Source organism: Cupressus sempervirens, chromosome 2 (genome assembly GCF_028749045.1).
Source record: "Cupressus sempervirens isolate cs-2001-9-10 chromosome 2, ASM2874904v1, whole genome shotgun sequence".
NCBI lineage: Eukaryota > Viridiplantae > Streptophyta > Pinopsida > Cupressales > Cupressaceae > Cupressus > Cupressus sempervirens.
In genome coordinates, this window is record NC_143119.1 from 32,007,116 (window position 1) to 32,029,395 (window position 22,280).

General features: G+C 34.5%; 1 pseudogene; it reads right to left on the reverse strand.

Annotated features, from left to right (window-relative positions):
• Positions 1-20,490, reverse strand: part of LOC149570934 (uncharacterized) — a 28,588-nt pseudogene extending 8,098 nt beyond the window's left edge.
• Positions 20,491-22,280: the final 1,790 nt, after the last annotated feature.

Here is a 22,280-nt window from a genome sequence, read left to right on the forward strand (position 1 = left end):
TTATTATGATATATAAAAGGGGCCTAGATCTCTAGTGGGGTAGTCTATTGGGAGGATGGGTCAAACTCCATGGATACTGGGATTTCTGATGTAGTCTCTTGACACACCTGCATCCTCTACTATAGGAGGCACACATATTTACACTCCTCTCTCCATATGTATCTTCTCTATATCATCCATTATAGGTTCTAGTATGTTGGTGTAATTAAATATTCACTAATTACACTTACTTAAGCTTACTTAGGATAATGTATTGCATAGTAGTTTGTGATTGAGACACTTGGGAGTTTGCACCACAATTAAACACATGGTGTAAGAGAATTTCACTCTAGGTGGTCATAGTTGTTATCTAATTCCACTTTTAGTGCACATATCTCATTATCATCCTTATCATTGCACATACTTCATTGCATAATGGAGGATGATCCACCTTTGGTGGACATGTGATTCCACCTTGTGTGGGTGATAGCTTATCTTCTCCTTATCCTTGTCTCTTATCACCTCTCCTATATAAGAAGACTATTATGTACATTTCAACTCAATCCATTGGTGTCAATCAAGTCCATTATCAATAATAACATTCTTGCATCTTCATGCAATTGTTTTGCCAATCTCTTGTGGAAGTTTTCTTGGTCTTTCATCTGATCCAGGGGGTGTTGTAGAGTCACCTAAAACTCTAACATGGTATTAGAGCTCTCATGGTTTGAAGACCTCTTCTCAAGAAGTGCAATCTTAGCTTGACTTATTATTGGTGCAGCATTGGAAATTTGGACATCACAATTTAGAGGAGATTTTGGGAGTCGTATTTTGTCACCTTCTATTGCAGACAAAAATTGGAGCTTGTTGGTACAAATTAGAGGTTAGCATCTATTGGATACAATTGTTCAATTGTGTGTTGTCTTTGATGTTACACAAATGTCATATCAGTTGGTAGATAGAGTCTATTGAGCTCAGTTGGTTAGCAAAGAAAATTCCAGAGTCTACTGAGCGTTCCTGAAAAATACTCTGTGGAAACTATGTCTACCAAGCTCACTCGAGCGTCAAAGGATTTTGTGGCAGAAGTCAGTGGTAACTAAGCTCACAAGGTTAGCAAAGGAAAGTCAATGTTTACTGAGTTCACTCAGTCTCTAAAGGATTTTGTAGAGTTCATAGTGTTCACCGAGCTTTAGCTGGTTAACACTGGAAATCATTTTTGGAGCAGTGTTTACCGAGCAGGGTTGGCCAATGAAGGATTTAATTGTTTTGGAAATAAAGCTTAATTGTTTTATGTAATGATTGTAGCCCACTGAAGTAATGATTATTGGTAATTTTAACTTTTAAGTGAGTTGACTTGATAATTTGTAAGATATAAATAAAAGTCAAGTTGTGAATTCTAAAGTTTAATGAGCGAGCATGCAAGTGTGTTGAGGAAAGTATGAGCAAATTTTGAAGAAGGATCAAATATCCTTGAGCAGCAGCAAAGTTGTATTTGATTAGAGAGGATCTAGTAAAGCAAAACAGAGATCTGTATCAACAATTCAATTGCATCTCATTCAGGTCATTCATTGTTACTTTCTCACCATTGTAGCAGTGATTTCTAAATCTTTTAATAGAGTTGGTTTAACAACCATTTTGTAAATCCTTTAACAAGGTGACAATTCTATTGAATTGTTTTAAAGTCCTCTAGCAAGGCCACTCCTAGCAAGGTAATTAAATCCTTTAATAAGGTCACACCTAATAGTGTGTTTTGTAACCTTTAACAGGGTTGGCTCCTAACAGGGCTCACTTCAGAAGAGTGAAAATCAATAGCTAGTTACTTGGTGGTTTTTCCCATATTGGGTTTTCATGTTAAATCTAGTGTCTCATGTGTTCATGTTATTTTCTTTATGCATGCATCTTAATCACTATGAATGTTTAAGTTTTGTTAAAGATAACATACACTGCATCTACTGAGTTACAACATTTTTTTGTATAGCTACCGAGTGACAACAGTAACTAGTTTTATAAGACATCTAAGGGATCTATGGATTTGTTTTTGTGATAACTAATTCACACTCCCCCCCCCCCCCCCCCCCCCCCAGTTACTCCATCTATATTTCCAACAAGCATCATATAGAAGAGGTCCAAAAACTCCTAAATCAAATTTTGTTTCATCCAAATCAGACATTTGAAGCCAAATCTAGAGCCACTTGATTTTTGAAGGTGCAGTAGCGACAATTCAGAAAAAATAATTTTAGAGGTGATTTTCAAACAGCGATATCTCCCTCATACAGACTCATTTTTTTGAGCAATTTTTTTGTTTTGGGGTAGAATTTCACAATTTACACAATGGTGCAAGTGATTTTGGATCTCTGTCTCTGAATTTTTCTGAAAATCAAAAATCCCATTTTTTGCAACTTTTAAGGCTTTGTTTGGTCACATCCGGTAATAGTTTCAGGTGCAATTTTTTTTTGAAAGTGCATGATTTTTCCTCTACTTTCTAGATCTATAATTAGATTTAGTGATTTGGAGTGGGCATATCACTTTTAGAAATAGGTATTTTTTGGCTATATTTGCACTTGGTGAATACTTGGATTTCAATTTTCTTAATTGAATCCATAATTTGAAGGAGTTATCAGTTGATTTCAGTCATTCTTTGATTCATTATGGATTTTTCAAAAGTTCCATTACTCACTCCATATAATTATCATGAATGGAAGCAATTAGTTTCTAATTAGTTGATGAGTATTGGATTGCTTAGAATGATTCTTAGACAAGATCCATAACTAGCTATAGGTGTTGCAGAAAGAAAGAAATGGTTTGATAGAAGGGATAAAGCACTTGGATCTCTTAGATCTACCATCTCTCATGACTTGCTATATCATATTGCATACTGCACATGTCCTCGTGATGCCTGGACTACATTGGAAGGAATCTTTGGTAAACCTGAAAGAATAAGAAAATTCAAATTAGAGAATGAGCTTATAGGTCTAAGTCCGTGTGATTTTGACAATATTCAAGATTTTTTCTTTGAGTTCAGTTCTATTAGATTGGAGCTTTCTAATTGTGGTATTACTAAAGATGATGAGCAATTGATATTATCTATTCTTTCCAAGCTAGGTCTTGAATATTCAATCTTTGTTTCCACATTCTATGCTACTATGGATGCTCTTGGTAGTACATACAAAATGCCTTCTCTTGATGAATTTTTAGCTCAACTCACAAGGGAACAAGAAAATTTATCACACATGGGTCAATTGAAGCCTTTAAAGCATCAAGCATTGGTTGCAAATGACTCCTCTCCAAAGGCTCCCAAAGGAAAGGGAAAAAAACAACAAAAGGATCCTAAGCAACATGAAAAAGATGATGACTCTCCTTCACAACATAATATTGAATCCAAGTTCTCTTCAAGAGAGGAAACATCTAGAATAAAGAGAGATAAATGTGCTTATTGCAAAAAGTTAGGACATGATGAGCATAAATTTCTCCATAAGAAGATTGATGAGCTCACTCACATTCTTCAAAAGAAAAATATTTAGTTTCCCTCATCAGTGTCTTCTCCTTCTTCTCAATATTAGGCAGCTGCTACATCTATATCATCATCCAAAGGCAAAGGACAAACACTCATTGCTTTCACACATCTTGAGCAAGGTAAATGGCTTCTTGATTCAGGTGCATCGCATCACATGGCATCTTCTATGGATATGTTTTCATCTATTGAGCCTTGTACTTCTCCACCTATATTGATGGGTAATAATACATAAATGAAGGTTTGTGGTAAAGGTTCTATTCTTATGGGAGAGGGTACATTTAATGATGTTCTTTTTGTACCATCCTTGACTACTAATCTACTTTCCATTTAACAAATTACTCATGGGGCACAAGGTAAAATTGTTGAGTTCACTCCTGATTGTGTCTATATTAAGGACATGGAGACTAGAGATGTCATAGCTATGGGAGTTGTTGATCATACATCATGCTTGTATTCTTTTGCACATTTTGTTGATAATGATGATGATATTCGTGATGTACCTAACCCTTTATCAATGGTGAATAATTCATGTGAGGAGAATATTGGACACTTGAATCATTTTGTTAGTGAGAAAAGTGTTGAAATTCCTACTCCTCCACCTCCTACTTCATTAGACATGAGCTCTTCTGTTCAACATGATGATCTTTATGGTTTAGATCTTGCAGTGTGGGATGAATTCCTAGATGCTCTTTTAGATGAGTCTCATAATGTAGATTTGGTTAATACATCTAAGGATGTTTATCTTCGAGATACTTCTTCACCTTCTTTGGAGATTGGACTTCCCAACTCTTCATGTTCTCTTGGTTTTTCACATCTCATAGGTCAGCTTGATGGTGTGATAGAATCTTTGAGCTTGGAGACACCTATTCAGTCTTTAGAGATGCATACATGGAGACCTTCTTCCTCCTTCTTCACTTTTTACATGGAGTGGATTCATCATCATATGATGTATTTATCTCTTTCTAAGAAGAGACATGTTTCTTGTAGGCATTGGATTATATTTTTCTTATAGGTGTTTGAAATATTTAGGACTAGCTAGGTTACTGAGAGGGGAGGGGTGAATTAATAACCTCAAAAGCTTTTAACAAATTTAGAAATTAATTGCATTAATATTAATAAATTTGATCTACTGCATGCATGAGAAATTGAAAAACATAAGACACTATGAACACAATATTTGGTGACCCAAAAACCTTCCAAATAGAAGGTAAAATTGGGGTGGTGATGATACCCACAAAACTTTAAGACTGCAGCATAAAGTTAGTCGGTTAAGGCTTACATTGATCATTTCTGATGATCTTCCCTATTAGGAGCAATTAGGATGGGTAGGTCCACCTTGTTAGAGGTTTTACAAACATACAATGAAGTATGCACTCGGTAAAGAGATTTAAGAAAAGACTATTAAGTCTACCTTGTGAAGGGATTTGAAGCTGATTCACCTATTAGGATGAAACAATAGATCTCTGACTTACAACTGAATTTATGATTGAGATCCTTTGAAATATTGATCACCTTTATGTGATAAATATAACTCTGTTTCTCCTGATATGGCCTTACAATACACTTTACTCTGCTATTGATTCACATTCGCATTGTCTCATATATATCATCTAAGGAAATGATATATTATATATATCAATCCAATTACAAAGTCAGCCATTACACAAGTTAACACCAATATTACAAAGTCAGCCCAAATGTAGATACTTGAGTTCTGAAAACTGACATGGTGAAGTTTCGATACACGACATCCACTATCATTACTTGGCATCATCATGCACTCGGTAGAAGTAGAAGCTCACTCCATACTAATAACTTCAACGTAGTTTCAAACTTGGTATTTACTAGTGACTTAGAAGATACTATGTAACTTAGTATAAACTACATTCCTTATTTACCATGACTATACTTGGTAGACACTATTCTCCATTCAACTCAGTTAACACTGGCTTCGCTTGACTTAAGCTGTTAACTCGGTAGAAACTGTAAAGCTCAACAAACACTGAACTACTCAGTTTGAACTGTAGTGCTTGGCAAACACTGTATACAGAATCTGAATAAGTGTTTTCACTAATAACAAACTTGATTGAATGTCAACAATCTCCCCCTTTGGCATTAGTGACAAAAACACTTATCAGCCAAAACTTACGTACAACATAATGTGATACTTAGCTTGGTATGGCATGCTAATTTTTGAGATTTTTCAAAATTTGTCTTTGTAACTCTATTATATATACTTTTCTTTGCATGATTCTCCCCCATACAATGTACATATTATGTTAGGCATATTGACATACTAAGTGTATCTCCCAGTATGGTATCTTTCTCTCTTGGTATTTACAAATATCTCTCCCCCTTTTTGACAACAATGTCAAAGATTTATACACAATCTATTTATATGGAGACACCAAAATGTGAGAGAAAATTAGAATGTACCTTAAGAATAAGAGTTAAGGTCTTATCCCAGTTATCTAGCAAAACTTTGCACATTTGTAGAGAAACTTGCACTTCTACAGAGAGTTCGATCATGTGATCTGGAATTCAAAAATTATTGTTATGGATCAATTTTTTGGAATAGGCGATGTGTTGTTGCACTGTATCCATGATGGGAAGGATCATATTATGAATATCTATGAGTGTAGACCGGATCCTTGCCTCCTCTCTCAACAATTCTGCTTGCATATCTGATAAGAATCTAATCTTCATATGATGTGCAGAGCTTGAATTGGGGTCAAGTTGCAACTGTTTTGCACTAGCCATTAGATCTTCATCAATTTTATTCAATTTTCTCTTTATTTACTTAGTATATTGGGTAATATCACATAACTTTGCAAAAAACGATGTTACATTTGTGCAAGAGGTTTCAAGACTTGTCAAAATTGAAGAAAGCTCTACTTGCTGGATAGCTATTTGCTAAGTAATGTGCTCAAGCACTTTGTTATCAAATTTCTTTTCTGCTTTCTCAATCAATCTATCTTGACCACTAGAATCTTCATTGAATTTATTGACTGCCTCTTCTAATTGTAACAAAATGTGTTGAGAAGTATCAACTTCAACACCTATAGCTTTAGTCAAAATGTTCTTTGCATCCTCAATAATCTTATATTCTCTGTCTCTCTCTTCTTTGAGTTTCTTTTGCTTTACCTTCTTTTGGAGAAGATCACCAACTATATGCATTTGATCTATAGAGATATTATCAAAGTCCCATTTAGGAATTTCAATTTCCTCATCCAAATCTATATCTTCATCTATTTCCTTTCCACTAAACAAAAGTCTTGGTTGAATCTTCACTTCAATTGTCTTTGAAATTAATGCTTTAGAATTTAGAATAGAAACAATAGTGGAAACAATAGGACTAGTAGTGAAAATTTGTGCAGTGCCTATTGGTGGAATATTGACTGGAATACTTACAAAATCCAAAGCTAATGTTTTTACCAAACTTTTCAAAACTAAAATATTCACAAGTGAAGTACTAATAGAAGTATTTATAACTAAAGCACTTACAGGAGTATGCACAACTGAGGTACTTACAGGAGTACACACAACTAAGGTTGCCAAAATTGTACTTACTGCTAAGGAGATTAAAATTGTAGAACATTTTGTATCCATTACTAAACTTGACTCAATAACTAAAGGATGTTGTAGCTCGGTGGATGAAGTGGTAGACACTTCTATCAGTGATGTGCTAAGCTAAGAGGTAGTAGTGAGTGATTGGACATTTGATGTACCAATGGTTGTCACAATCAAATCTACTGAAGTTGTCTCCAAGCTTGATGATGTTGAAAGTTTTGCTAGAGAGTGAGGAATAGAGGCTATGACAACAACAACTATCTTGATTGGGCTGATCTATTCTTCTTCTTTCTTGTCTTCTTCTATAACTTCTTCCTATTTTTCCTCTTCATCATCCTTCATTAGCTCCTAATATTCATCTACTTCAATTGTGACAAATTGAGTAGAGTCTTCATCTTTGTCTTCATCCTTGTCACTGTCATCACCATCATCTTTGTTTTCAATAGGATATTCACTTAGTTTGTGAAGATGGAATACATTTATCCATAGGATTGTGGCATTCTTTACAACATACTCTATATCTTTCATCAAAACTAGACAAGAGTTGAACTTTAAAGTCATTTTGTTCTCATTGTCTTTTAATGCCTTATTTACCTCTGCATTAGTCAAGTTAGGTACCAACTATTTTAATGTTTGTGCAAAAATGTCTTTGACAGTCTACTTGGTTTTCTCCCATCTAACCTTGATCTTATCTAACAAAAGTGTAGGGACTTGTGATGCTAGCTGGTTTGGAGAGAATTTCCATTTGCCCATCTTGTCCATGACTAGATCTTCAACTTCTTTCTGCTCTGGTAGAGTCCTCATCTCATACTTAAGTGCTTTAAAATTTTTCATTCCAACACCTTCTCTTAGTATCTTTAGCCTTTCTTGAAATGTAAGAGGAGGTTGGTTGAAGATTACATCACTACTTTATTTTCCTGCTTTCTTCCTAGATCTCCTTGTAAATACTGCAATGGATGGCTTTGGTGGCTTGGTGACGATCACCTTTCCTTTCTTCCTTACTTGCTCTTCTTCCTTTTCTAATTCCTCTTCATCTTTGATTCTTCCACATCTTCCCTTTACCTTTGGTTAACATAAGAGGGGTGCTTGTTGTTCTCAATTTTTTTATCCTCCTCTTGCCTTTGTTTACCACCTGTGGAAGCTTGATTCCAAGTTCAATTCTTGCTTTTGCCTCATCATAAGTTCCAAAGTAAGGTGCCTTTGGATCTACAGGTTCATTTACCAAGTCTTCAATGATTTCCTTAGCCTCATCAATGTTAACCTCACATGGAAGAGGTTTTACACACACAACTCTGGGCCTTACTGCTTCGATGTAGACTCTTTCACTATCTACCATAAAGAAAACATCATCCTTATAGTCTTCAACTAAATTTTTTGGTATCTTGAATTTGTTATTCATCTTTTCTTTGAAGGCTTCAAAATAGTTATCCATGATATTGAAATTTTTTTCACCCATTTCAATTATATATTCATTAATCTGATATAAAATTGGCATATCTTTTCTCCATACAATCGTGCCTTTAGAAGGCAAAAACTTTTAAACATAGAAAAACAAACATGTCAATAATGAACCAAATTTGCATGGGTAATTCTTTGAAGTTCTAATGCTTTCCATGTTTTTGTTCAACTGCTTTAACAAAAAATCTGCTAAGTCATATGACAAATTCTTGTTCACGACCTTAAAAGCTAAGTCAACTGCTTCACATGACACACTATTTAGTTGGCTCAAACTATAAATCTTGTGTGCTATCACATGGATGCCAAATTTTAGTTTTGTATTAGTTATATTACTTATTTTCATTCCTGTGTCATCCCATTCGGCTAGGGTTTTCTTTTGTAACTCATTTCGACCTAGGGTTTTAGTGGTTTTAGCTTTGATGAGCATGGGGAGACCAGGTAATGCGATGTATCATTTTCTTGCTGATTAAAACTAGTTGCTCTAACCACAGTTGACCATTATGAACTCGGCTTAGGATATACCTAATCCATTTGATTTGAAAGTTCCAAGGCAAGTGAGGAATATGAGTTAAACCTTTCTCTTCCAAATGTTTGTGCTCAGGTTTAAGAATTTTGTTCACACAAAGTTCACTTAGGGTATTATCCATTTCAAGGGTTCCTATCTCCTGAATGCACATTTGAAATGAGTTTAGATATCATTTATCAGAAGTACCTTAGGTGGGATCTGTGACTGAGCTCCATTTGGGTTGAAGGTTTCAGCGATCGTTGTCACAAGTTTCAAGTTAGGGGATTTCCATTTAACACCTTGCACCAACATTTTAGAACCTTTCTTTTCTTTGTTGTTGCTACTGGATGCCATGATAAATCGGTAAGCTGAGAAATTTTTTGAAAGAAATTCATTGCAAATTCTACTCAAAGTCACTTGGATGGGTTGCAAATTGCTCTGTTCGCAATATTTTGAATTCTCGGTGAAAATGAAGTTGATTTCTTGCCTTTTTGATAAAACTTCCCATTAATGCTTGGTATGGCAGGAGCTGTGATGACATTGCGTGTGACAGCCTATCATCCACTATTTGTATGGATTTCTCGGTGAAAGCTTGTAACTCGGCAACCAAACATAACCATGTTACTCCTGACTTCACTCGGTAGAGTCCATGACCCAACCTTGCTCGATAGAGAAGTCAATTTGGTGATAACTACTATCGATCTTACTAATGATCCTTTTGTATCTTGAATACCAATATGAATCTTTACTTCCTTTCAATTGGAACTATTTAAGATGTGACCTTGAAAACATAGTTCCAATTCTTCCTTAAGAACTTAATTGGAAATGGTGGATTCACCTACTTCTTGAGTGACATGACTATCATCGCTTGAACTAGTTTGCTCAATAAATTTAGGAATCCATTGCTATCTCATTTGCTTCCTGATGCTATCTACTTTTGCTTTATTTTCATCTTCAATTCTACCTTTATTCATACAATTCTTAGCTAAATGACCAAGTTCGGTACATGTGTAACATATTATGGTGGTATCCTTTCTTCTCATGTGATGTTTAATACAATTCATGCCAACGTGTCCATATTCTCCACAATAATGACATATACACCAAGTGTTGTAGTCTCAACCGAATATTGCCTTTACATATTGTTTAGCTAGATTGAATGACTTAGATCAACATTTAGATGCCTTGTGACCTTGTCTCTTTCATTTGTGACACTTGCCCTCAAACTTTGGTTTTTCTTTGCATTCATTAGCTTTATGACCATGCTGATTGCAATTGTAGCATTTTCCATTGAATTTTGCTTTTCCATTACTCCAACATTTGTTTGATGTATGACCTATCTTACCACAGTGATTGCAGGTAGGATTTTTTTTCTTTTGTGCACCTTGTTTGGAGGACTTTCCTTCTTCTTTGTATCCAATTCCTACCTTACCCTTTTACTTATAGAGATTCTGCTCATTTTGTTGATTCAGTTGATCCATGTCTACTTGGGATTTCATTATTCTTTCATTGAGTTTCTTTTCAGAATTTAGATCAATTTTCATCCTTTCATTGATTTTTCTTTTAGAGTTTAAGCCATTCCTTAACCTTTCATTGATTTGTCTTTCAGAGTTTAGATCATTCCTTATTCTTTCTTTTTCAAATCTCAGACTCATGATTTCTTCATTTGCATTGGAGAGTTGATCAATAAGATTTTCTTGCTAAAGGGATTGATTTTGAGTTTCATTGTTCCTTACATCCAAGTCTTCTTTTTCCTTATTTCTCTGTTCTAATATTGCACACAATCTTATTGACTAAATTTCTTGTTCTCTTTTCAATTTTCTTACTTCTTCTTGCAGGGAACCATTCTTTTCTAGGAGTTCTTTGATTGTATCATTTGCTTCATCTTAACTACTTGAAAGGAGAAAATCTTCAATCTTTTTCTTAAATATACTGGTGGTCATTCATCTGATTTGCAAGTTCCTTCCTTCTTTTTAGAGATTGGGAAAGATGCTCTTTTTTTTTCTTGAGTTGAGCTATGGCCATCTCTAGATCTAACTTTTCATTGTCAATAGCTTTGTCAAGTCAGAATATCTCCATTGTCCTTGATCTTTGCTCAAGCTATCAAAATTTTTCTTGAGAACCAAAAAGATCTTATACCAATTGTTGGAAATATTAAGGACTAGCTAGGTTACTAAGAGGGGAGGGTTGAATCAGTAACCTCATAACCTTTTAACAAATTCAGAACTTAATTGCATTAATATTAATAAATTTGATCTATTGCATGCATGAGAAATTGAGAAACATAAGACACCATGAACACAATATTTGGTGACCCAAACACCTTGCAAATAGAAAGTAAAACTAGGGTGGGGATGATATCCACAAAACTTCAACACTATAGCATAAAGTTGGCCGGTTAAGACTTACATTGATCACTTCTGATGATCTTCCCTATTAGGAGCAATTAGGACTACTAGGTCCACCTTGTTAGAGGTTTGACAAACATACAATGAAGTATGCACCCGATAAAAAGATTTAAGAAAATATTGTTAAGTCTACCTTGTGAAAGGATTTGAAGTTGCTTCACCTGTTAGGATGAAACAATGGATCTCTAACTTACAATTGAATTGCTGATTGAGATCCTTTGAAATAATGATCACCTTTATGTGATAAATACAACTCTGTTGCTCCTAATATGGCCTAACAATACACTTTACTCTGCTACTGATTCACATTCGTGTGCTTACATTCCATTCACATTATCTCATATATGTCATCTAAGGAAATGATATATTATATATATCAATCCAATTACAAAGTTTTCCATTACACAAATTAACACCAATATTATAAAGTTGGCCCAAATGTAGATACTCGGGTTCTTAAAATTGACTTGGTGAAGTTTTGATACACAACGTCCATTGTCATTACTCGACATCATCATGCACTTGGTAGAAGTAGAATCTCAGTCCATACTAATGACTTCAACATAGTTTTGAACTCGGCATTCACTGATGAATCAGTAGATCTGTGTAACTCGGTATAAAATACATTCCCTATTTACCACAACTGTACTTGATAGACACTATTCTCCATTCAACTCGGTTAACACTGGGTTCGCTTGATTTAAGTTTTTAACTTGGTAGAAACTGTAAAGCTTGGAAAACACTGAACTATTCAGTTTGAATTGTAGTGCTTGGCAAATAATGTATATAGAATCTAAATAAGTGTTGTCACTAATAACAAACTTGACTGAATGTTAACAATAGGTAATCTTCATCTATGTTGGAGCTTCTTCATTATGGATGGGATATCATGTCTCCTTATTTCCTTCCTATGGGGGGATGATTCTTTGTATATACATGATGTATAGAATTTTTAGGGGGTCTTGAGTACTCTATCCATCCATGCATCTTGTTTTCAACTCTCTTTTTGGAGGAGGGTTCTTCCCATGAGGTTTTCTCTTTTTTTCCACCTTATGAGAGATTACATTCCATGTATTGCATTGCATATTGTACATGGGTACCTAAAAAGGCCTAATAGTTGAAACCCATCTTGCATTGTGAGTTTATATGCATTCCCCTAAGTTGCACTTAAGGTGGGGTGTTGGTGTAATTAAATATTCACTAATTACACTTCCCTAGGCTTACTTACGATAATGCATTCCATAGTAGTTTGTGATTGAGACACTTGGGAGTTTGCACCATAATTAAACACATGGTGTAGGAGAATTGCACTTCATAGTTGTTATCTCATTTCACCTTTAGTGCACATATCACATTATCATCCTTATCATTGTACATACTTCATTGCATAATGGAGGATGATCCACCTTTGGTGGACATGTGATTCCACCTTGTGTGGGCGATAGCTTATCTTCTCCTTATCATTGTCTCTTATCACCTCTCCTATATAAGGAGGCTATTATGTACATTTCAAATCAATCCATTGGATGTCAATCAAGTCCATTATCAATAATAGCATTCTTGCATCTTCATGCAATTGTCTTGCCAATCTCTTGTGGAAGTTTCCATGGTCTTTCATATGATCCTGGGGGTGTTGTAGAGTCACCTTAAACTCTAACATAGTACAATCCCATGTCTCTCTATACATCTCCACCCATGGTAGTATACAAGAACCTATGGGGGCACAGCTAGTTGATAATTGAATTGTCATAGTACTCTCTCAAAGTAATAGTGTACCACCTAATATATTTGTTTGATCTCAAGAAATATCCTCATTTGTATCTATGCCACTTGTACATATGTCCCTCTCTAGGTTGGCATGTGTCAATATGGTCTCCACACCACTCTCTTCTAGGTAGATTATCAAGAGTTATCCTCCATACAATATGTTTTCAAACTACCACAAGTCTTCTTAGGGATAAGAATATGCTCTTAGTACTATTGTATCTATCTCAACTAGATATATCATTAGGCTTCTAAAGGTGATGTTCTCAAATATATACACCTATAAGATTGTACTTACTGCTAGTCTCTATCTCTGGTATCTCACTTTACTTCTCAACTCTAGGTATAAGTGGGCTAGCATGCTTTGGCCCTGTGAGTATGAGTAGGCTAGCTATCAACTTGGTACAAAAAAAATTACGTTTCAAAAATATTGCAACCTACAACTTACATCCACCAAAAACCTTACCATACCATTTTCACTCAACATTTTAATTTAGAGAGCATTTTATAAAATACAATCCAAAATATTATAGATGACATGCCAAAAACATTACTAACCCATAAATTTTTGTTAAAAACAATTGAAGCATCATATATCAGAAAACTTTCCTAATCCTAAGATTTTTTAGACTTCCACAATCCATAAGAAATTATTCTATTTTTCTCCTTATGTTCTCTTGTAAATCCTAATAATGGATCACATAATGTGATCCAAAATGTTGATGAAAAACATTTCTACACAATCTAACCCAAAAAATACTAGAATAATTTCCTAATCCTCCTTCAATTTATTTAGAGTATTGACCCAATAATAATTTGGGGTGAATTGAGTGTGCTTCTTTCCCTTTTTTATTTTCTCTTCATTTTTTGTTAGCCTCTACCTATAGTATCATTTTGGAGCTTCTCTCTTTTATATCCAATATCCTTGAGGGGCTCCCAACCTATCTTCACTTCGACCCCCCACTCCTCTTTCTCCTTGTTGGCACTCTATTAAATAAATCAGAGCAATTAGGGAGTAAACACAACATTCAACCACTCACTATTATGTACTACAAAGCTTTCACTCAAATGTGCCAAGATGAGAAAGCATATTTTTCCATAAGTCAAATCCTGCTAAATACATTCCCACACAATGAATTTTGTCTCTTTGTTCCAAGCTCCAAGAAATTAGTCTTGAAAATGGAGACCACATCAATATTGGTGCGATAAAGGTAACAAGAGTTGATGTATTCTTCCTCCAAAATAATCTCCATAATCTATACGAACACCAGATCATTAATTTTAAATATCCTTCTAATCCCTTTATCCTAAATGTGGTTGAGAAAGTTCATCTATTACTTGCTAGTATAGAGAGTGAAGTTGGGCTCCATAGTAGACCACCACTATCACTTTGCAACACTTCTATCACCATCCACATTGCAATAAAATGCATCACAATAAAAGAGTGAAACAAACCCAAAGAGGTAACACATCCAAAAGTACACACTATCAATACCACGAGCTATCAACATTAATTTGCAACAAATGTTAGTGAATGGGTGCCAAATATACCACAAGTATTGCCACTCCAACATTAGAAACAACATCTGCCACCCCGTTTCTTTTTCTTTTAACATGAGAGATTTTTAAATTTTAAAACTCAAAAAGGGAATTCTAAATATATTTTTATTATACTATTTAATTTCAATGTTGGATTCCCATGCTTTATAATACCGTTAATTCTTATTAATGAGTCATATGACACCTAACCACCTAGAAATGTCCTCATGAAATCAACAAAGTTCCACTATTAACTAAATGTAAATTATTATTTACTGAGTTAATTCATAAGCCTCTTAATATATTATTTTTTATAAATATTATTATTTATTTTAACTAATTTATTGATATTTTTAAAATCTTAAAATGGAATAATTCTTATTTATTTAATTTACTCTTTTATCACATCCATTTTCCTCTATTATGAGACAAACACCTTGGTTTATTTTATTAATTCATAAAATCCCCTTTCCTTCTTTAGCCAATCACTTTTAATTGCATGTTCCAACTCCTAGATTTTATCCATGTATCACTTGTCATTGGTCTCTTTATTTAACCTTTTCCCACCTTGCCTATGTGTATGTTCAATATATCTTGGAAGTAAGACTTTCTCTACCAAAAAATTAATCTTGTACGATCCTCACCAGGGTTTTCCATTGGCCATGGTTTCCTTGAAAATGAACCATGGTATTATGAATCTCTTATTGTTGTGTTCTTTTATTTTTCATTTTAATTTTTTTTTATGCATATGGTTAAATTTAGAAATATATAGTTGGACTAAAAGTATTGCAATATTGATTCACCCCTTATCTTAGTATTTCCTATTTCTAACAATTGATATCAAAGCTTAGTTGCTCAAAAATAGATTTAGATCTTCAGAAAGGTCTTGATGGATAGAAATTATTTGCAAGGAAAAGTTTAAGCAACATCTGGAGATATAGACCAAGAAAATGAAGAAAATGAAAGATTATAGATGAAACAAATACTCACAAGACTACATTAAGATTCACAAGGATCAAATTGATATTTCAAGAGCAAAAATAAAAAGAGTTAGTAGACCAAATCAAGGAACCAGAATTGGACAATGAAACAAATATGATTATGAAACTAAAAAAGGAAAATTGAGCACTCAAACATGAACTTGAACCACATCACCTTAGTTGGCTAAGGTAGTTGAAGAAGGAAAATATGTTAAAGATAATCTTGAAACAAAATTGAAAGGTAAAACCAATGAATGCAAAGAGTTGAGTACTTATCTTGCAAAGTGTTAGTGAACAGATTGTCCTCCAAGAAAGTGTGTGCACATACAACTCTGAATGCCAAAGTGGGAGGATTAATTGGCACCAACAATTGGACAGGTTATCATTGGATTGATAAGCTTCCTCTAAATTTTATTGGGTATAGCTTCTCGTGTGAGATATTCAATGAATTAATTGTGAATGCTTTTAACTAGAAAGCACAAAAGGATATCAAACATCTATCTGTAAATACAACTTAGATGCGTAAACCTAAACAATCACAAGAAAATAAATGGTAATTGATACAAAGCCCATCCACCTCGACAAGTTACAAAGGACAAAGTTAAGAAACACATTATCCATCTTCTTGAAAAAGTACAGAAACAAGGCTATGGAGATGTAACAACATTTTTCAGAGAAAACTAAAGTGACACAAAGATCATGATTAGTGGAAAGTAGATTGCTCAAACTCTAAGTTTTGACATACAATTAACCTTCAAGTCTCCCTCCTCTAAAAGCATAAAGATGCATTTGCTATTACAATCACCATTAATGAAATCTAAAGTTTTTCTCTGCATTTCAAACAAAACACAACTCTCTTGTCTTCTAACACACATGGTTTAGAAAGAAAGAAAAGAAACCCTAGCTTTGCTCCCCATAACCTTCACAGGAAAATGGACTAATTTTTAAAATAATATGGAGAAATTTCCCTCTACATTATAGCACCAAGTTTGCAGTACTGGAGATTAAAGATCCCTCTTGTTTACTTTGCCACTGGCTTATTTAACCTTTTCTTTTCCCATAACTTTTCAACTTCATAACTGATTCTTGGTATTCTTTTTCCCTCTCTTTATCTCTTTGAGTCATTAGAATAATTTGATTATATTATGGCTTTACATCTTCTTTATTAGATGGGCTCTATATGTAAATTAAACTTAACTGATAGATGTCAACTTACTTAGAACCTTATAACAATGTTTAATTGGATTATGGGATTTACTTTTAAACTCACATTCCTTTTAATATTCAATTTTCCCTCATTAGCAAACATCTTTTCCTCAAATCAGCTACCTCTTCATAAGGCAAGACACACTTTGACGTAGGTGATTGATCAAATAACTTCTGAAGTTTTCTATTTGTATAAAGAACTTCTTAATCTTCTCATCTATGAGGAGATGAATGAGAAATGAAATGCATTGATTCTTTATAGACATACCTATTGGTTGTTTGAAGATCAAAGAACCCACATTTTCACGCTACCATCTTCATCGACAAAACCTGATTGCAATTGATTCCATCTTTAATTCTCATAGTTTCTATGATTTTTTTTTGTCATTTGGATTCTTCTATCACACAGAACATGATATTTTCACCCTTCACACATATACATCTGCACCTCGTATATCTTGTTATTGTCGGCATCTATCATTATAACTATGTAAATGATGTACCGAACAATTGAGGTAGCTTCAATCATAACTTATATTGTGCCTACCAAGGATAATCCAGATACTTCATACAGTGACACCATATAAATGTGTAAGCATGGGGTCTTTGTCCTTCTTTACTGAGAGGAATCATTATTTTTATCAAACCATTAACATGCAGCTATCGATAGACCTGTGAGCCGAAAGTGATGGGAGTTTATTTGTTTTATGTTCACTCATGGCTTATTCGAAATGGGACTCAGGCTGCCTTGTTATATGTGACATGTCGTGGACTTTGCCCAAGTCTATCAATAACACTTGTCGCAGGTTCAAAACACTATCTCTCCTCATGCTCGATGCCTCTTTTTTTGAAAGGTGAGAGCATGTTCCCACTCTTCATGTTGTGCTCTGGCTAATGTATCCCTTCTAAATATAAAATAAACATTAAATTTTTCCACTTCACTCGGCTCCACACCAATAGCTAGAGCGGGTCGACCTCCTTTGTTGTTGCTTAACATATACCTGCACAATCCAGATTTATACAAACAATTTCTTACCATTCACATTGAACTGAGGATTCACAATAGGTCCTCAACCTTCCATGATCATGTCATCAAGTGCATTAGATTCTGACTTGGCTATAATAAAGACCAACTATTTACCCTCATTCAAAATATTAAGCTTAAGTTTGATCTCAAGTCTTTTGAAGTCCTCCTCCACGTCTTCATTTTCCATGTCAATGGATGAAATTGATTTTTCCCCCAAGGAATCTTCCATCTCTCTTTGCAAAGCAACACCCTCATCAAGATCTTGTAGACATGCACAAACTTCTTCAACACTGATGTCATTTTCCTTTATTGTTTGTGCACCAATTTGAACAGCTTCATTGACCTTTTTTTGTTGATTCAGTATCCACTATTACACCAAACCTCTTCTACTCTGCTCATGAATTCAATGCATTTTTCTTTACCTTCTAATGCCATCTTTATATAATATACATGTTTTAGAGCAACTTGTTTGTTTCCACTTTGAATTGCAGATAATGCCAATGTCTTCGAGATCATGTATCAATCACTCCAAGCTATTTTTTGAAGCCTGTCCAACATCCAATGCAAATGCAAAATATCATAATCCAATTGTGAAACATTAATCATAGGAACCGAGATCAGAGATATTTTTACACCCTCAATATGGTCATCTCTGTCAATTAGAAGGTACTGAGCTATTCTACAATCCATACAATATGCCATGACCATATTTGCTTCTTCAAACCCTCCACGAAGATTTTGGAATCTTTCCATAGTAATAACACAATGAGAAGTCCAATAGCTTTTTGTTTAAGAACTTCTCACTCATTCAGCTCATTCCTCTATTGAGCAGATCAATCTCCTTGAGCTAGTGATTGATTTGTCTTAATGCATAGACAAATGATAGTTCTTGATTTTTCTCAAACTTGGTAGCAAGCATTTCACATAGAACTATGGTGATGTTGCAATCTCACAAGATGATTCATGGTCATCCTTAATACCCACCCACTTGACAAGTTAATTATTCATCCATAAATTATTAGCATTTTAATACCCACCCACTTGACAAGTCAATTATTCATCCATAAATGATTAGCATTCTATTGGATGCTCTATGTTTTTCCCTCTCCTTATGGAATATCTCAGGTTCAATTTCCACAATCATGTGATCATAACTAATTTAGAATATTTTGTGTGTCATCTAATCATATATTAACCATGATTCCATATTCAATATGGGTGTGGACTTTTAACTAATCTTCTTCCACATCTAAAATCCACAAATGACTATGCCCGAATCTACATTTAGACTCTGGATTTGAGTTTGATTCTAAACTTAAGCCACTGTGATTATTAATCTATATTTCAAAACCTGATAAGTTGGAGCTCCAAACTTGAATTGTGTAAAAATACACAACTTCAACACAATTTCGAACTAAGAATTTGAGAGAGAATCACCAGGCTATAAAACAATCTACTTCTTTAATCACTAAAAATTGAATTGATATGCCCAGAAAGAACTTGGTAAATTTGATGAAGCTTCTTGTGAAGTCTGAATCTAAACTCAATGATGTCTATACCCTTGCATTGGAATATCGAACTTGAAGACATTGAGCCTGAATCTTGTTTTTGGATCTGCATATCAAAATATTGAACCACTTTGAACTACTTTGAACCTTAGTTCAAAGTGGTTCGAAATCATAAATTAAAAGTTTTAAAACTTTGGCCATATTTGGTACTAACAAGGGCTCTAACTACAGGACTGATTTTGATGCAAAATCAAAGAACTCTAGTAATCTTTGGCCGAAGATGAGTGCCTTATTAATGGGCAATAGAGTCAGCAAGAAAAGAAGATTGGGAGTTGCATGCAGAGAGGGTGGAGGGAAGTAGGGAAAAACCAACAAACCATACACACTCAAACTACCAACAAGCACTAAGCTTGCACATTATTTCAAATTACCTCTATGCACAACAAAAACTTATTTACACTATTTACAAAGGTAGGAGGAAAACCTACCATAAAGACTAGAAGAAAGAAGAAGTTAAGTGAATCCATTTACTGGTTGAGAGAAATAAGAGCCTTTCTGAATCAGCAAAGTGTACCTCAATGGAACAGCTCCAAACCATTGTTTGCTAATGACTCCTTCAATGCCAAACTTCAAACTGACTGCATACATACATATGCTGATCCAACACTCTTTTTCAAACAGCCATAACTCATCATAGCACTCGTCTTCACTTAAGAATTGATCCTTCACATTGATAGGATTTGATTCCACTTCAAGCTGAAAAACATGAAATGAAAAAGCCTCACCAAAGGATGTTACGCAATACCCAAAAATGTTGTCATGAAGATTCAATTCTTGCATATGGTCATGATCAGCTTGCAGCCATAATGATGCCTCCTTCAACATAGGATCAACCCTCAGATATATGTTTTCTCCTTTTCTTTCAAGGAACCAACTGTCATCAAACATGCCATGAATTCCATCCCTTTCTCTTTCCAAGATGTCATCACATGTTTCAGCATTTCTCCCACAATCCAAATCAGTAAAACTATGCATAGAAAAATTATCAATAAATGCTTCATTCTCGGTCCGATTTGAAAAAAATACCTAAGACATTATTGAAGAAACATCCCAACTTGAGTGATGACAAGAATGTGTCTATGATTTCTTCTTCTTCATTAAGAATTGCATTCTTCGACACATCAACTGAGTCACCGCTAGATTGGAAGTCAACTTCATATTTCTTTGTTTCAATCTAAAATTCAGCAGAGGTGTCTTTATCTAGAGGCATCTTTGCCTCATCTCTATGAAGAATTGAATCACCATCAAAAGGGCTGGTTTGAGGGAGATCTTTCGGCTGAAGATGTAACAAATTTTTTCCAATGATTTCTTCTTCTTGATCAAGTGATGCTTCAGCTAGATAGTTTACAAATTGAGTACTAATTTTAGTATCTTCATAATGAGAAAGAAGCTTTTCTTCATGCACTTCCACCTTGTCATAGTTACATCATTCATCATCGAACAGAACAAGTCTTTGCATGGGCTGATCACTGGTTTTCAAGCATAAGGAATCATCTTCATTCTTCATAACAATAGGAATTTCATTTTTAGACTGCATGTTATTCTGGATCCTTTCATCAAGAAGACTCTTCAAAGAAAGGTGATCAATATCAAAGGTGAAAGATTGAAAATCTAGAGACAAGTTGTCTACTTTCTCACCAATAGGGACTTCTAAAACAAGAAGACTATCAATATTCTTGAAACTAAAACTTTCAAGACGTGGGCAAAAAGATTTGAATGCACCTCCATTAAAATCAGCATTATCTAAAAGGTTTGCTACTACAATATCTCCAGAATGAAAAGATTTGAGAAAAGGATCTTTTTCTATAATCTCATTCAAAGAACCAATACCCTCACAATATTTTGTGACATTTAAGGATTCATTTTCAGACAAAGCGCCCTGATAAAGAATTTCAATAGAATCTTTAGGCAAAGAATAATCAACATGACCTTCTACTATAAATTTTTTTTGCATCAGATGAGGAAAGATCTTGAGACAAGATTTCACCATTATTTCTTACCCTCTCTCCATCATTGGCACATATATTCTCAGCTGTTGAAGCTAGATCAATAGGATGTTGGAGTAACCCTGGTTGTACTTCTTGGTCATTCATGACAAGGAGATTAAGATACATGGGCGAGACTAAGATAACAGGAGGTTCATCATCATCTACCTCCAAATGCTTTTTTAATCGGGCCACCTTCTCTTCAAGATTATGCAAATCTTTCAACTTATGAAATATTTTGCAGAGGCCTTTCCACAGCAGCCAAGATCTTACATCATCTTCAAAGCTCAGATTTTTTTGGATACCCTTGGAAATACTTTCTCTAAATGTATCCACAAAGTCACATAACACTTTATCATCAATTTGACAAAGTTCCAAGAGAGAAGGGTCTGGCCTTGGTCTTCTCATAACTTCTATATCCAGCATGGTCTTCGTATAGAGTTGCCAATCTCTTGCACATGAAGATAATTACAAAGCTGAGGAAGCAAATGTTAGGCACTTAAGTCTTTGCTCCATCCCTAGAAGAGTTGCCAAAAATCTGTTAGTGAATAGATTATCCTCCAAGAAAGTGCATGCACATACAACTTTGGATGCCGAAGTGGGAGGATTAATCGACACCAACAATTGGACAGGTTATCATTGAATTGATAACCTTCCTCTAAATTTTATCGAGTACAACTCCCCATGTGAGATATTCAATGAATTAATTGTGAATGGTTTTAACTAGAAAGCACAAAAAGATATCAAGCATCTATCCGTAAATACAGCTTAGATGCATAA